Below are 18019 nucleotides of genomic sequence, written 5' to 3'. Positions count from 1 at the left end.
GTGTGGGCATAGGTTTTCATTTTTCTTGAGTACATACCCTGGAGTAGAATTTTTGGGTCATATGATAAGCAGATATTTAATCATTTTGGGAACTGCCAAACTGTTGTTTTCTGTTTTTGTTTTTGTTTTTGTTTTTTGCCAAACTGTTTTGCAAAGCGGCTGCACTATGTTATATTCCTATCAGCAGTGTATGAGGGTTCCAATATTTTTTACATCTTTGCCAGTATTTGTTGTTATCTGACTTTTTGTTCTAGCCATCCCAGTGGGTATGAGTGGTATCTCATTGTCAGTTTGACTTGCATTTTTCTGGTAATTAATGATGTTGAACATCTTTTCACATGCTTAGTGGCCATTTGTATTTCTTCTTTGGAGAAATAACTATTTAGATCTTTCATCCATTTTTAAATTGGGTTGTTATTTTACTTATTGATTTATAAATGTTCTTTATATATTCTAGATATAGATCCCTAGATAAAGATCTAATATGTGATTTGCGAATTTTCTTCCTATTCCTTAGGGTTTTCTTTTTATTTTCTTTTTTGTGTCTTTTGAAGCACAAGTGTTTTTAATTTTGAAGTCCAATTTATTTATTTGTTTATTTTTGGTTGCTTGAGCTTTTGGTGTCATATCTAAGTATACTTTCTCTCTATGTTTTTTTCTAATAATTTTATAGTTTTTGCTTTTACATTTAGGTCATTGATCCATTTTTTTTTTAAATATTTTATTTATTTATGACAGATACAGAGAGAGAGAGGCAGAGACACAGGCAGAGGGAGAAGCAGGCTCCATGCACTGGGAGCCCAATGTGGGATTTGATCCCGGGTCTCCAGGATCACGCCCTGGGCCAAAGACAGGCGCCAGACCGCTGCGCCACCCAGGGATCCTTTTTTTTTTTTTCATTGATCCATTTTGAATTAACTTTTGTATATAGTATGAAAAGTTAGGGTTCAGCTTCATTCTTTTGCATATGGCTATCTACATGTCCCAGTACCATTTGTTGAACAGCCCTTCAATCTTGAGCAAAGTTTAGTCTGATGTATAGCAATATCTTCTTTGATTTTTCAAAATTGATTAAAGATTAGTAATTGGCCCATAATTGTGTACCTTTTTCTGAATAATGCTATTTGAATACTATGAAACTAAATACTTTTGAATAGTTTATAGACTATAATTCCACTACTGTCATTTTTAAAAAGATTTTATTTAATTATTTGAGAGAGAGAGAGAGAGCATGAATGGGGGGAAGGGCACAGGGAGAGGGAGAAATAGACTCCCCACTGAGAAGGGAACCAGAAGCAGGGCTCAATCCCAGTACTCTGAGATCATGATCTGAGCTGAAGGCAGTCACTTAACTGACAGAGTCACCCAGGCAACCTATAATTCCATTGTTATGATTTATTTATTTTTTTAGAAAAGATTTTATTTATTTATTCATGAAAGACACAGAGAGAGAGAAACAGAGACACAGGCAGAGGGAGAAGCAGGCTCCATGCAGGGAGCCCAATGTGGGACTCGATCCCGGGACTCCAGAATCACACTGTGGGCCGAAGGCAGGCACTAAACCGCTAAGCCACCCAGGGATCCCCTATTGTTATGATTTAAAATGTATGTGGCCCACATAGATTTCTAACTGTTATGGTTCACTATTGAAAAGCATGGATATCTTGGGATATGTGATGTTTTGCATAATTTTAATTTCCACAGTTAGTTTCTGTTTTATTTCTAGGTGACAGGAACAATGAAGACTTTATCACCCTTCACTTTTACAGGAGTCAGAATGTGTGGGGACAGTGGAAACCAATGGCGACTGGATAGATGTTATTAGAGGGTTAGTAGTAAGAGAAATGGGGTCAAGAAGGAATGATTTAAGTAAAGCAGCAAGAATAATCAGGTAGAAGTGTGGATTGGGTTGGAGTGGCACCTGGACTAGTATGGACAGAAATTACTTGGAAAGTTTGAAAGCTGTAACTAAGCTTTCTACATCTGGTTGTGTTATGTGATAAGAATAATTTGATGCTTTGGGGTGCCTGGCTGGCTCAGCTGGAAGAGCATGCAACTCTTGATCTTGGGGTTGTGAGTTCAAGCCCCATGTTAGGTACAGACATTGCTTTAAAAAAAATAAAATCTTGGGCAGCCTGGGTGGCTCAGCAGTTTAGCGCCGCCTTCAGCCCAGGGTGTGATCCTGGAGTCCCACGTTGGGCTCCCTGCATGGAGCCTGCTTCTTCCTCTGCCTGTGTCTTTGCCTCTCTCTTTCGCTCTGTCTCTCATGAATAAATAAAATCTTTAAAAAAAATAAAAAATATAATCTTAAAAAACAAAGAATTTGCTGCTGAAAACTAAAATGTCATTGACCTTTTCTGTTATTCTCTTGGGAAATCCACCTCTGTTCTATTACTCTCCCATTTTGGAGTAAAAGGTAAGAGAGACAGTAATTGAATAACTTCCAGAATTAATGTAACGTTTTATAGGTTATTGATTTTTAGAGCCAAGCATTTGTTATAATATTTAACTAAATGTCATATAAATAAAGAGTCCTTTTCAGATATTTAGGGGGAAAGTGGTGGATTATTAAACCATAGCAAACTTATGTAGCTTGGTTTTTCCTTAGTGGTCCTTATAATTCTTTGGCTCTTTCTCATTTTATAGACTCTCTGGCTTCCGCTCTGTGGCTTCAACTATCATCTATATGAAGATGACTCTCATATCTTTATCTCTAGCTCTGTCTCCTAAGTATCCATACATACTTTCAGTTGCCTGCTGGATAGTTCTCACTGGAACAGTTTAATAGGCAACTCAAATTTAATTGATCCCAAATTGGTTTATTTGTACTCCTCTCTGCTTTTAGCTTACACTTTCTCCTATGTCTGTCTCATTTAATGGGTCCATCTAGAGAACTAAATCTGAATTGTCAGTAATATTTGAATCCTCACCCACTCCAACAAGTTCTAGATTCTGCTTTATTTTTTTTAAAGATAAAGGCCCTGCTCCTGTAGCCTAGCCCTCATGTCTCACTTGAACTACATACATTAGCTTTCTTTTTGATTCACATTTCTCCAGCCTCATTCACATTCCATCCTTCCTTCAATCAGTTGCCTAAGCTTCTGTTTCAGTTGAAATTACAAAAGTAATATAGCTACATTAAGAGCCCAGATGAGAATACTCAGCTGGGTACATATTTCCAAATTGCATGAAATTTCCAGGTTCACTACACTTTTACTCTTTGTTTTTCCTAATGTAATAGGTACTTCTTTTTAATGTGAATTTGCAGTTAGTCTAAATTGCAAATTTTATCTTGCATTTTATCTTGGATATATCTATTATCTTGGATGTAAAATTTCTTTAATGTTTACCCCTTGAGTGTGGGGTAAAATCCAAATACTTTATACTGGAGTATCAGATCCCATCTTCCTTACATAATCTGTACTCTAACCAAACCCATTTCTAGATTATGAAATACAAGGAACTTTCTCATGCACCTCTATTTTTTTATGTGTTCCTTTCTTTAGAATGATTGATTTCCTTCCTTCTTGTCTTCCTCTGCCTGGAAAATTGTTTATCCTTCACTAATGTTCAAATTTCACTTATTCTGTGAAGCTTTTCTTAAGACCTCCGGGTATCTCTGGTACTTTCATAGAACCTTTGATACAACTCTTGGTCATTTTCTGTTTTAAGTGTACTTGATGTAGGGGTGCCTTGGTGGCTCAGTTGGCTAAGTGCCTCTAGCTTGGATTGTGATCCCAGGATCCTGGATTTAGCCCCAAATGGAGCTCCCTGCTTAGCAGAGAGTCTGCTTCTCCCTCTCCTTTGCCCAACACCCCCCTCCGAAGCCCCCACCTCTCAAGCTCTCTCTTGCTTTCTCTCTCTCAAATAAATAAAATCTTTTTAAAAAATGTACTTGATTTAGTTTTCCTCTGGGATGAGTTATAAGAGGAAAAGAGGCAGGTTATTCATCTTTATTTGCTGTTTCCACTACATAGATGCTGGACATATGCTTGTTGAATGAATGATCTATAGTTTGTAATAATAAAGATGTTGTACACTCATAAGTAAAGAACAACTTATCCCCCAACTTTGGATATGCAAATTCAGAACTTCTTTAAGACACTGCATAATCAACTATACTTCGGTTAAAATAAAAAAAAAGAAGTAAAATCTCTACTTAAGTGGTGAGACTGATAAGACAGTACCCTGTGATGGAACCTGGGCTCCTGAGCAGAGCTGAGAGTCAGGGGGTGTAAAGGGAGAACTACAGACCCCCACCAGCACTATGTGACCTTACTTGCTTGCCCCAATACCCCAGCAGTTCTCCAAGTATCCACACAGTCACAGCTCTGCACTGGCTTAGGAACCTATTAACACCTGCCAATCCAAGGCTGTGGAAATGCTTCCCGGTAGTTTCACTCTTTTCATGTTCATTAAAATTAAATCTAGAAAAAAGGGAACCCATTGTCTTCTGATATACTAAGAATACAATAATATTCTAAAAACACAGAGAATTAGAGACTCATTTGTTTAGAATATTTTTATTATATTAAATATAATAGTTACATCATAGTTTCAAACCAGTTTTCCATGAGCATTTATTTCTTAAAGAGACAGATTTCACAACTTTGATGTTTCACAGCAATATCATAGGTACAATTAAAGCCCACAAGATTTAATGTAAGCACAAGACTAAACATTATTAAGTCTTTATCAATTCTAAGCTCCTAGCACAACATGGATATTCCAGATATTTTACAGAAAGCCTGTAAGATGTGAATAAGTTCTTCAAATTAAAAATACTTTTGTACACATGAAGAATTGTCAAGGATTACTACAGCTCTTTTAAATTCATAATGTAAGTTATTTCCCCTTACATCAAGCAAGTTACATAGTTTGCCTGGACAGGATCATAAGGAATCATCTGCATGTATTTGAGAAAGCTACTGTATGTTGATGATAAGAGTTAGGAAGACAACACTGGGAAAGCACTTTAGAGACATGCTTCAGAAGACAGAATTCAACAGGAAGAAGCTAATAAATGAGAAACGGGACTACTAAAGCAACTGGGGTTTTGGTGCTGTTTTTTTCAAAAAGAAAATAAAATATTTCAAAAGTCTAAAGAGCAGTGTTAAAACAGTACTCACATTAAGGTATAAATTCCTGACTAAAATTTTGTATTTAATTTTTTAGGGAGAGCGAAATCCTTTACTCACACATTTTGTTCACTGGAAGTTGCTTTCTTGCTTTCACTAATCTGTCACCACTCCCTACTCTGGAGTAAGACATGAGCCCTTTGCTTTTCCTTCCTTTGATCATTACAGTCAGAGTCTTAGATTATTAAATAAAAGCTAGCTAAAAAGGAAAAACTTGTACTACATATTTTAGACTCTATAATGTTGACTTTGGTGACAAAGTTTAGTTTTTATTGGAATTTGATATGAGTTAACCCATTTTTCTCATCCATAAAAAAATGTTTCATGGCAAAGCTATTGCCACTTATTAATGTGATTTTTAGAAGATTATAGTATTTTTCCATGAGTGGAAACATTAACAAAATTTAAAATATAATTAGAGAGGTCAGGCTATTTATATAATCTAATAGCCTATATTTACTACAACTTGTGTATAAAAGAACCACATAATTAGAAGTTAATACTGATTGGGGGCACCTGGGTGGCTCAGTTGGTCAGGTGTCTGTCTTCAGTTCAGGTCATGATCCCAGGGTCCTGGGGAGAGCCTTGTGTCCTATCCCTTGCTCAGCAAGGAGTCTGCTTGTTTGTCCCTCTCCTTCTGCCACGCCCTATGCCCTCCTCCCCCCGACTTGTGCTCTCTAATAAATAAAATCTTAAATAAAAAAAAAGTAATACTGATTGGTTTTTTGGCATTAAAATGTTTCTAAGGCTGACATCAGATGAATTTTATTTCTTGGATATCGTCATGATTAACTGATTTAATACCAGATGCCAATACATATGTCAGTATATTGTGATGTAGCTTTATAAAAGACCTGACCTACAAAGGCTTATAATCTATGTTCTAGTACTCAATAGTAAATGATTCACTCCTACATACTGTCTCTTTGGATTCAATGGGTTACATATTGAATTTGTTTACATATTTAAATGAAATTAAATCTTTCAACAAGTACTTCGTCTAGTTCTTAGTGAAGATACACTCCATGTCTTCTGGAGATTGTTAAGTACTCAAGAAATATATTTTTGGAAAGAATAAACGTATAACTCTACCTATAGCTAAAATTTGCCTGAATCCATTGTTTTTCTGTGCTTTGAACAGTATGTTTTCACAAACTGCAATTAGTAAGTGGCCAGACTACCATTATTTATTTGGCTAAAATCATTTGGGGCTTTAGGTTTTTTTATTTTGATGCAGTTAGCTAACACCCAGCTTTTACAGTTTTTACTTTAAATAATCATTATATCATGCACTTTGAAGTTCTTAGAAAATATTAAATAAGCTGACAGTACAATTATCATTTAGCAACTATGTTCCTCCATACCTCTGTCACAAAACGATATTGCTTTTTAAAGATTATTTATTTATTCATGAGAAACACACAGAGAGGGGCAGAGACACAGGCAGAGGGAGAAGCAGGCTCCCTGCAGGGAACCCAATGCAGCACTCGATCCCAGGACCCCAGGATCACACCCTGAGCCAAAGGCAGATGCTCAACCACTGAGCCACCTGGGTGTCCCCAGATACTGCTTTTTATTGTGTTTATAAAGCATAGTGGAAACAATTCTATTTTCTAAAGTGATAAACCATCTTGTTATATTATTTTGCTATATTAAAATTTTTCCCTTCTTTATCAAAGTTAATATAAATTTAATATAAGGGAGCCTCCTTATCTGCACCAACTTCATAATTTTTAAAAAGTGTCTATTTAGAGGCCAATTTCAGCTTTAGGTCAATGTGGATTTAGGGGTACCTGGGTATTCAGTGGTTGAGCATCTGCCTTTGGCTCAGGTCGTGATCCCTGGATCCTGGGATCAAGTCCCGCATCGGGCTCCATGCAGGGAGCCTGCTTCTCCTCTGCCTATGTCTCCACCTCTCTCTGTGTCTCTCATGATTAAGTAAATAAAATATTTAAAAAATAATAAAAAACAAGTAAATGTGGATATATTAAGAAATGGTTCACTGTTATATCTGGCTAGTAATTCATCATGGTCCTAAGGTAATGTTTTCTGATTTTCCATCTTAGGTGGTAATACTGAGACATTTCCACTTTTATATTTCTACTTGAATTTCCTCTGCTTAATTGCTTTGTTCTGATCCACATTAATTTCAGCATCTGTAATAGAAATTCAGTATCATACTGTTTGCATATTTTACTTATTCAGCTTTTAATATCTGATTTTCAAATAATTCTCTTTTATGCTGCAAATTCTTCCCTGGGTTGTCCTTAATTTAAGAAGTATGTTTTCTTTCAGCTTGCTTCCTGCAAGGTATTTTGACAGTTAAAATTGTTGCCCTGACATATGTGATACACTGGTAGCCTTTCTATCCTTTACTTGGCTTTCTGTAGACTAAACTCAAAAACAGAACAGCTGCCAAACAGTCAAACAAACAAACAGGAAGTCATGTGGTCTTCCTTTGTAATCCTACCCTTTCAGGACTGACTTGGCTCCCTCTGCTGGTTGGTAATATAATTGCTTTCTTAGTTCAATAAAGTATGTATTGTGTTGGTGAAATATTTGGAGTAGAAGCTTTGGTTTAATAAGTGAATTAGACATTCTTATGTTCTCTAAATTTTGTGTTAAGGTTTTAACTAAACTAGGTCTTAAATCAAAAGGAAGTTTGGCAGCGTATGTCCAAAAAGAAACTTTTATTTATGCTCTTAGACGTGTCAAAAGTACTGAAATCTATACTGAAATCAGGCAAAACAGTAATGAAACGTTTAAATTTTATTGAAATGTCTAAAACCTACTGACATTCCAGCATAACATAATCATTTTCTGTTTGATTCTTTTCACTTCATTTATACAGCATATTGTGTTCCTTTCAAATTCTATACACAATTCTCTTTTTAAATTCCCTTTAAATTTTGTACACAATTTTAAGTACATTTATTTAAAAGAGTTGGATGGCAAATGAAGGTTAACTATTTACTTGGACTAGAAAGAAAAGCCTTATTGACAGTTTGTTCTTTTTTAGAGGGAACAGAAGTTTCTATCATTTTCTGAGAATAACTTGTTCTTTTGATTGCTCTGTGAAGGTAGCAGTTTTCTTTGCATTTCTAATGCTCGTTAATAAACACTTGTTTTAAGATTGAAAAGAAGGTGGGAAGAAATAGAAACAGACATACCTTTGCCTTATATTTATTATTTTGCTGTATTGGGCATTTGAGAATAGAAAATGTACTATAATAAGAAAATAGTCATAGATCTAAACACACAAATTTAGCTCTACTAGGAAATTCTTTCTTACAACTTAAACTATATTTAACATTTCTACATAGTTTATTACCTTTTAACTTTAGATCACCTTTCTGAAACCATTATCAAACATCATCTAAAGTACCCAGTGCTTCCTTTAAAACTCCTCACTACACAGGCAAACTTTCTAGCATTAATTTTCTAAGGAGGGGAAGTAAAGGAAAACCCAAACTGAAGGGTTTTTTAAAAATATACTTTTATTGGTCTATAACCCATAGTAAGAAATAGATTTTACCTGGTACCTCAGCACATGCACACACAAAAATAGAATGTTTATTTAAAAATACAGACTGCTACGTGTGATGTACTCTTAGATCCTATTCTTTTCTCTAAATAAAAAATGCTAGTCACAAACCAGTAAATTTCATGACCCATAATGGTACATGATCCGGTTTTAAAACACTGGTCTAGTGGAGATGCTTTTAAGAGCATCATAAGCACTCTCTTCATACCTATTTAGATGTTAAGTTTTTAATGGATTTTGTATTCTTTCATAGATAAAGTCATTTTTAGCCCATTATTCCAAATTGGTTTAGGATTAAAATGCATGTTATAGTTTAATTATCTGGTTCACATTCAGCACATGCGTATGTTCCATTAAGATTAGGCTTTCATGAAGATTTAATGAGCCTAAATAATTATATTGAAATATTTCAGAAATGCCATTGTCAAGGGTCTTACGTATGTAATGTACAGTGAAACCTGTAATGTAGTATAATTAGTTGCTTTTATTTAGGAGTATGATGTATAGATACACAAAAATGTAAATATAGGAAAATCAGGATTATAAGTAGATGGCATAAATAATAAAAATCTATGAATTTAGAAAAAATCCTTAGAGAGGTAAGAAGGATTAATGAAAGAACAAAACTTGTTCTTGAAGGCCAAGATGAAGAAAGTCCTTGAGGGAGAAAATCCATTAATTTCTATCATCTCAACAAAAATTGATAAAATACACTGAATAACCTAACCTTTACAGATACTATCACAAATTTGAGGTATATTCACTTTGAAAACTTGAAACAGGAACATATTTAGACTGTTGTTTGATATTTTAGTAGTGTGTAAATAGTCTACAAAACATATACACACTACATGTTCCTTACTTTTTCCTATCTTTTGAAAATTAAATTTATTAAATTTATCACTAAGAATAGAACTGATAGGCATGAAATAGTGTGGAAATGATTCTTAAAACATTTCATTTCTATCATTTTATGGCAAACTGTATTTATCTTGAAGATAAACATTTTCCAAAAAACCTCCTCAGTTCTTAATTTGTGAATTGTACCAATTCCTGCTGACACTCAATTTTTAGTCCTTGAAACCCATTTTAAAATATTTTATTAAGTCGTACGCAATTTACTGATCAAGAATACACATGGGATTATCCAGGAATATAAAAAAATTAATAAAATTAGTGCAAGTCACTTAAAACAAGGGGGCAATATTAGGTCAGATTAAGGGTTTACTGAGCTAGCTACAAACTACTGACAAATCAAGGCTACAACAACAAAATATAAAGTCACCATTAAGTCACCGAAATCTTTTGGGACATAAAGATTTAAAAATGTAAAAGCAAAATAAATGGATGGTGATGATCAAAATAAGCACCCCTCCCCCCAAAAAACCCAAGAAACAAGACAAATCAAGAAGACACTAAGATTAGATTGAGATTCCACACAAGATCTCAACCTGGATACTTAAATTTAGGCAAGCAAAATGCTAATTGATTTAATACAAAAATATTCTGATACGCATTGAAACATTTCTTTAATTCTGTGATCTGGGGAAAAAAGTGATATAAACTAATTACAAATTAAAACCCTTAAAGACAGAGAACTCGTCTATTTTCCTTCACTAATGTATATAAGAGATGCTTATCATAAAGCTAATTAGCACCTAGTCTTTAATAAATGAGGGAAGTAAAAAATAACATATCTAAAATTTTAAATTAAATGCTACAATAATGCCAAGACTTTTGTTACCTAGACCTGCAAATTTACTAGTTTACCATTTAAGAAAGTATGTAGGAAGAGAATTGTTTCCTTCTACTTTGAGTGAGAAACATTCTGGGCCATTGATAAGATTACTTAAAGCCGTTCTTAAGATTAATGGGTAAACTTAAAATGAACAGACTGTTAGATTTATGAAACAATATTTAACTATATTAATGATTATAAAGACTTTCTTTTTTTCTCCAAAAATTCAATACACGAACTATTATTTGGAATATCATGGCCAAAAGCTTATTGCATAGTTTCTAGTTTATTGGTATACTTCCTTATTATAAAGGCCTATTTTCCCAGGCAGTAATAGGAAATACAAACATTCAATTTGTTTCAGTTTTGAAAAATCATGATTAATATACCCTGGTATATCCAGGCCTGTCAAAAGGTAAGTAAATGTAATGAACAGCAAACTAAAAGGTGAATTAAAATATCCACTCTGCATGACCTTAGCTTTCACTGAATCTTTTCTTCAGAAGGAAACTGTAAAAATAAATCTCACTAGTATTTGCTTTGCTTGACAACATAACTGAATAGTAACCAAAAGTAGCCATATGAGGCCCTTTATATAAAGCCTCAGAAACATGCACCTTTTGAATCCCTGTGCTTGGCACACATTTTGTGTCCGATAAATACTTGCTGAATGAACTCTTCCAGTAGTGCTGGATTTGGGCTAGGCCAACCAAATTCTCACAGACTTTATTAGCCTGTATTTTTTTTTTTTTTTTGCAAGAAAGCAGACAGAATTTTAAAAATAGTGATTTAGGAAGAGAGCAAAGCTTATTGGCCCAGTATGAATATGATCATGTGATCTACTAATCGACTATCCTCTAGCAAGTCCATTTACAGAACCCTAAGAACAATTATCACTAGTTTGTGGGCTTCTGGTGTCGTGGAGGGTGAGTCTAGAAGTTGTGCCCTTCTCTAGAACTCTGTAATAAACTCGGTTTTCCCCTAATTTTTTTTTTTCAGTTTTCACATATCTTTCATAGGGTTCTCTGTAGCATCTAAGTGCATACATTAAGGGCTAGAGTTCAGAAATTGCTGAGGTGGGGGCAAGGGGGAGGGCAGGGCCCTTAAAATGGTCATTTATTCATTAACCAAATATTAAGCATCCACTGTGTATATGTCAGGCATTATTAGTCTAGACATTATTTTCTCCACAAAAATACCAGTGGAGAAAAACAAAACTTCTTGCCCTACTGGAGCTTAACGTCCCGAATAAAAACAGATAAGATAAACGCGTGAGATATGCAAAAGGCCTCCAGGATAAAGTGGGCAAGGGGGGCAGGGACCCTGCAGTTTCGGGGCGTGGGGGCACTGAAGCCCCGAGGTGACACCTGAACCAAACCCTGAAGGTGAGGGAGCAAGCCCTGCGGATTCTTGGGGGGAAAGGCGCTGGCACGGGGTGTAGCGAGGGCAGAGGTCCCGCTCGCAGGAGTGTCAGGGCAGCTTCTCCCCAGCCGCGCGCGCGCGGTATTTAGGCCACGGTCAAGACTTTGGCTTTTCCTCTCCGCTAGAGAGCTGCCAGGCCACCGCATGGAGGGAAGAGGAAAGGAGTCACAAGACCTGACCTAGTCTCTCGAGTGATTTCCGAGGCCAATGGAAACACCGGAGTGCAAATCAACCCGTTCACTTTTTCAGCACACTGGAAAACGTGCAGATACACAGACAATGCGATTACCCAATGATCCAGAGCCATGAAACCGCGAACACCAAATTCGTCCCGCTGGAGTAAAATTCGCTTACCTACTGCACTTTTTACCTGAACAAAAGCCCCCCCCCCCCCAACTTTAATTTTACGAACTTCGGAAAGATCAAGTTCGTTACAGCAGGAGACCACAGGCAGCCCGGCACCGTCCGCACGGTCCGTCGCATCCGTGCTCCAGCCTCGTGCAGCACCGCGGAGAGGAGACCGACGCTGGAGACCGGCGGGCCCCAGGCTCCCCCGCCCCCCCTTCCCCGCTCCCGTCGCCCGCCGTCTGCCGGTGGCCCGGGCCCGGGTCCGGGCGGGAGGGCGGGCGGGCGGCTCTCCGCGCGCGCCGGCTCCACCCACACCTAGAGGGGGCGCCGACCCGCGCGCTCCGGGCCCGCCGCCCGCCAGCTGCCCGTTCGCACAGCGTCGCCTACAGGCCTTCATCCCCACAGTTAAGGGAGCACCAGAGCACCGCCAACAACCACCACCACCACCACCACAAACAACCCCCCCCCTCCCCCCACCGACCAGAGAAGGACCGCATATCTCCAGAAACCGGAGCATCACAGACACGACTCCAATTCCATCCAGCTGGGACGCTGCTTCACCTCCGAGCGTTTGCGTTCTCGCTCCGCAGAAATAATGCAGAGACGGGCGTAGAGTCCGGCCTCTCCCGAGGCGAGGTGTGGGGGAGGGGGGAGGGGGTTACGATACATCCATCCACCAGACTGCAGAGACACCATTAAAAAGAAAAAGCAAAAAGCAAAAAAAAAAAAAAAAAAAGGGGGGGGGGGAAGCACCGTCGCCGTCGAATCGCGGGCGTCCTCTCCCCGGCCGCCCCGAGCTCGGCTCCCTAAGCGAATGGCCACCAGCCGGGGCAGCGAGCTTGGCCTGCGAGGCGGCTCGGGCCTGAGCGCCCCGCACGCGCACCTCCTCCTCTTCCTCCTCCTCCTCAGCACTCGGGCCCCGCTCCGGTCGGCCTCCGGGAAAATAAAGACCGGGGAGAGCCGGCCCGCCCGCCCGCCCGCCCGCGCGCCTCGGCGAACGCGCCGCCCCGCAGGCTCCACGCTACGCGGCAGCATCTCCGCAGTCGCCCTGAGGCGGAGACGGGCGCCCAGGAGAGCCCCGGGCGCGGGGCGGTGCGGCGCGGCCGCGGACGCGAGCCCAAGTGGCGGCAGCGGCGGCGGCGGCGGCGGCGGCGGCGGCGGCAGCGGCGGTGGCGGAAGTGGAGTGGGGAAGAGGGGGTGGTTGTTAGTGTTTGGCGCCGGCGGAGGGAGTCATTCCTGCAGCTGCACTTCCGGTCGGCATTTTGTTCTGAGAGGGAGAGACGGAACGAGAGAGAGACACACACAGGGCTCCTTCCCCCCCCGCCCTCCCCCCCCTCCCTCCGTCGGTACCGACTCACCCGACACCACCAAGCCGCAGGGAGGGACGCCCCCGCCGACAGGAGGATTGGTTCCCGGGCCGGCGGCGATGCCCCCCCGGTAGCTCGGGCCCCCGGTCGGGTGTTTGTGAGTGTTTCTATGTGGGAGAAGGAGGAGGAGGAGGAAGAAGAAGCAGCGATTTGTCTTCTCGGCTGGTCTCCCCCCGGCTCTACATGTTCCCCGCACTGAGGAGACGGAAGAGGAGCCGTAGCCACCCCCCCTCCCGGCCCGGATTATAGTCTCTCGCCACAGCGGCCTCGGCCTCCCCTTGGATTCAGACGCCGATTCGCCCAGGTAAATTCCTGCTCTTTATTTCGGCGGCGGCGGCGGCGGCGGCGCCAGGTCCTCAGCGTCTCTCCTCCTCGCTCCCCTCCCCGCCGTTTCCTTAGCGGCCCCAGGTCTCCTCCGCGGGCGAGTCTAGAGTTCGCTCCTCTCTGGTGGCAGCCGCCCTGGGTGGCGGTGGTTTTGTACTCTCTCCCGGCCGGCTCCGGTGGCGGGGACCGGGCTCCTGCCGGGCGGCCGGGGAGGCGTAGGCCCGGCGGAGAGCGCAGGCCGCGGGCCAGCGGAATCTACTTGAGCTCGGGGATTAGGAGAGCTCCGGGCTGAGCGGAGCTGCTGCTGGTCGGTGACAGGCCTCGCCCGGGAGAAGAGCCGTAGCTAGTGAGGAGGCGGAAACAATACAACTCACGGCAAATGTGCCCAGATCGTCCCCATATTTACAACTTTCCTGGTCCGGGAGTGGGGAACGTCCCAGTGAAACAAACAACCCCCCTTCTTCCCCCTGTGACCCCATGAAGGGAGGAAGTAGTTTCAGTTAGTGAGACAAATGTAAATACTCAGACGCGGATCCAGTGGTAATTCTTGCCCTGTGTGAAACTTGTTTGGGCGTTAGAAAGTTAATAAAGACTCGTTTTCTTTTTCTTTCTTTCTTTCTTTTTTTTTTTTTTAAGAATTAAATCGCCCCCATGAATATTGAATGTAGAAAGCCACAGGGTGGTAGACACTGCATATGCCCCCCCCCCCCCCACACACACCACCACCACCACCACCACCACCAAGAGCTTTTATGTTGTTGTTTGACAGTGTGGGTCGCACATGGACTTTTTTATTCAAAGGCAAGTGTAAAGTACTTGACAGGTTTACCCTGGCACTTTAGATTTGTGTGCGTTATATAAGGACGATTTTAAACGACTATACGTAAAATACTCAGGTACTTCCTGATCTCAGCGTGGAGATGCATGGAAAGAACCCTGAATGTTCTGAGAATTGTACCGAGGTACAGGTAAAAACCAATTTTCTTTAAAAGCGCAGAAATTAAAGTTAGGCTTCAAATCCCAGAGAGGCTAAAAAAAAAAAAAAAAAAAAAATGTAGAAGGTGCCATCCTTTCATGTCAGGGCAGATCTTCGTGAGGTCCCAGGATTGTCATTGGCTGTTTGTGCCCATGATGTTTGACTGTGTAATGAGAGAGGTGTCATTTTAATAGGTCAAATGTATCTGTAAATGCTAGAGAAAAATATCAGTTCTGCCTTAACAAATTCCAGTTCACGAGTAAGTTAAGTGTTCACAGCTTGTTTATTGAGGCGTTGGTAAGGTAGGTTAGTATAAGGGGAAAACGATCAATTTAAAAGTCCTCAGCCATACAAATTGCATAGAAAAAAAGAAATGTACCTGGCATTAGACTCTTTGGATACTTTGTCTCACAATAACTGAGGGAAAACTTTCACTGGTTAGAATGAAGCAACACTGATCAACAAAGTCCCTTGTTTTACTAACGGGTGTTACATTGGTTCGGATTTTTGGTGTCTCATTAAATTATTATTGTCATTGTAGAATAAGTAACTTTTCTGAAGGTTATTTTTGAGTTTAGCCCTCTGCTTAAAATAAATTGTTCCACATTTCTGGCAAACGTATGGATAAATGTTAAAAAGAGTGAAGTTAATATAGCTGTCACGTACTAGGCATGTTTTTAATGCTATAAATCCGTGTAGTAGTCAGTAGCGTGTCCGTGATTTGTATTGGTCAGGGAGCAGTTTGAATTTTAAAAAGCCTGAAGCTCCTGCTGAGCCCCAATCCCGGCCTCCCTCCCTCCCACTAATCTCCCATTCCTGTCTTTGTGCTGCCTGCTCCTGTTAGACACTGTTTGCTACAGGGCCTCAGGCCTACACCGGGTGGGGGGCAGGCTAATGGGGGCTTGCTGGGGGGAGGGAATACAGAAGGGAGGAACACTTCACATCTGAAGCTGAGGGTTTGGGACTTTGGGGGAGCGGCCGGGTAAGGGTTTCAATATAAATGTTCGAAAGGCCCTTATATGAACCTGTGATGCTTTTACAACTTTTATTAAAAAAAAAACACGGAGACGTATGTCAAAGGATGAACATATTTCTACTAAAGGTAATGGAAAAGAGGAGTTCTGCTTGCTTAGTTTTCATCAACAGAAACAACTTATTTTTAGTGCTTTATAGTTAAAGGGAGCTTTCTTACACAGATGTTTGAATCAGTGTGTTAGATATCTGTTTATGTGAATGATTTTTTTTTTCTTGTGACTTTGGAATTAAAGTGAATTAGTTCTTACCAGATCTTATTTTCCTAATTCTACATATTTAGTGTTCTGTAAGTAGTACAGGTCATGTGATAGCTTTCATTAAGATAGCATAAAACATTTTAAATAAAGTAAACTGAAAATATGTGGGTTTTTTTTTTCGTCCAAACCAATTATATGGGTTATTTTTAAAGGAGGAAACATTGTAAAGCTCAAACAAAACCTAAACTTGAACTTTAAAATTTTGACAACTTAGTTGGAAGGAATACTTTGTATTTCCCTAGAGATTATGAATATTCTGTTCTACCTCCCCTGTATTAGTTGTATGGATAGTCACCAAGTGGCTATTTTTGCATTTCTACTATTATTATTATTTTAATTTAGTGAAAGAAGACCCTATGAGTGTTCAAGTCATCTTTTAATGTTAGTTATATTATTGGAGAAATAATTCCTAGCATTATTCAACAGTGTGTTTATTGTTTTTCTTGAGTTTGCTGTTACCAATAACTTATAATAATTACTTGAAGAGAAAGCAATTCTAAAGTAGTGAAAGTCTAGTAAATCAAATTAAAATTGAGTATTAAATACTTAGTTATTTTTAGTGTTTGGAGAAGAGTGTATAGAATGCTGTTTCTTGAAACCGTTTGACAATTTGTTTATGAAGTTACTGGAAAGCATTTTGAACCTGTGCTAGGGATCATTATAATACTGCCCCCTTTAAGAAGAAAAAAGTTACATTTGAAGAAAGAAAGATTGTCTACTTCAGATTATCTTTGGGGATGAAAAGTGAAAGTTTTTAGTATGGTAGTAAACCAGGTTTGGGTTTTTTCCATAGCAATCACTATTAAATTTCAGAAATTTGACTGTGAGCAAAGCTATACCAATTCAAATATGAAATCTTTATTTGGAAGCCTGACTACCCCCACCTCAAACATGTATTTTCTAAGACTTCCTATACTGATTTGATATTCAATTTTTTTGGTACTAATCCATCATCAAATTGCCATAGAAACATCTGAAATCACCTATTTTATATTTTGGCATTCTTTATATTAATGTAAAATTTAATAATACAAGAATAAATAAAAACTAAAGAATTTGAGGTTTATATAATTCCATTTAACTTTCTCCACCTCGCAGCTTATTAGGAAACGGATAGTTTGTGAGTAATTCTGGAATTTTAAAATATGATTTTAGGTTTATATGAAGTGATTGGGAAGACTGAGGTAAATAAAAATTCCTTTTGGAAAAATGTAACTTCAGTGTTGTCGATCACATTTATTTGCTATAAAATGAATAGGAAATTAATGACTGGGAACTGTAAAAAAAAAAAAAAAAACAACCTAGTAATGAACTCTTTAGTTGAAGATATTTATTTTAATATCTTGAACATATTAGGTTGGCTTTGGTGGTAATTTCTGGTACTATATAGCCGCCTTTAAAAATCATTTCAAAATATACTTTTTAAGCAAAGTTTCTATTTTTAGTAGTTGTCATTTATAATTATTCTTTGAATTTTTAAAAGGATTCTTTTTCAAGGTGACCTGAGTTCATTTTTAAATATTCCCATTTCCCTGTGAGAGAAGTGACTGGCATGATTTCCATTTTTTGATGAAAAACTTGATACTCAGAGGCCATATTAATTTGTATAGATTCATGTTTTCGGTGAGAATAAGGGATTCTCTTGTTTTTACTAGTGTTTTATTAGACTATATTGTTTTAAGAAAAGTGTGAGCTCTGGTCCTGAAGCTAGGTATTGCTGTTGCTCAATGCCAACACTGATACCTTATATGACTTTTTTCAATTACCTGGGTCCAAGGTGCTTTTTCCTCTTCTTTTAGGGAGATATAATACCTGTCTCTTGATAGTATTTTCCTGATATGAAAATAGTACTTTCGCATTAGAAATCCTG

General features: G+C 39.1%; 1 protein-coding gene across 4 annotated transcripts in view; it reads left to right on the top strand.

Moving 5' to 3' along the window:
• The first annotated feature begins 13426 nt into the window (after positions 1 to 13426).
• Positions 13427 to 18019, top strand: part of NIPBL (NIPBL cohesin loading factor) — a 197438-nt gene continuing 192845 nt past the window's right edge. For 2 of the 4 annotated variants that reach the window (XM_072824877.1, XM_072824876.1), the window contains exon 1: positions 13450 to 13861. The gene's annotated coding sequence lies outside the window, so the exon portion shown is untranslated. Of the gene's footprint in view, positions 13862 to 18019 lie in introns of all 4 variants that reach the window. The other 2 variants (XM_072824875.1, XM_072824873.1) reach the window with 2 other exon arrangements.

The sequence above is a fragment of the Canis lupus genome, chromosome 4, assembly GCF_048164855.1.
Source record: "Canis lupus baileyi chromosome 4, mCanLup2.hap1, whole genome shotgun sequence".
Classification (NCBI taxonomy): Eukaryota; Metazoa; Chordata; class Mammalia; order Carnivora; family Canidae; genus Canis; species Canis lupus.
The sequence above is the reverse complement of the archived record's forward strand: the minus strand, read 5'-3'. Positions and strand labels throughout refer to the sequence as shown.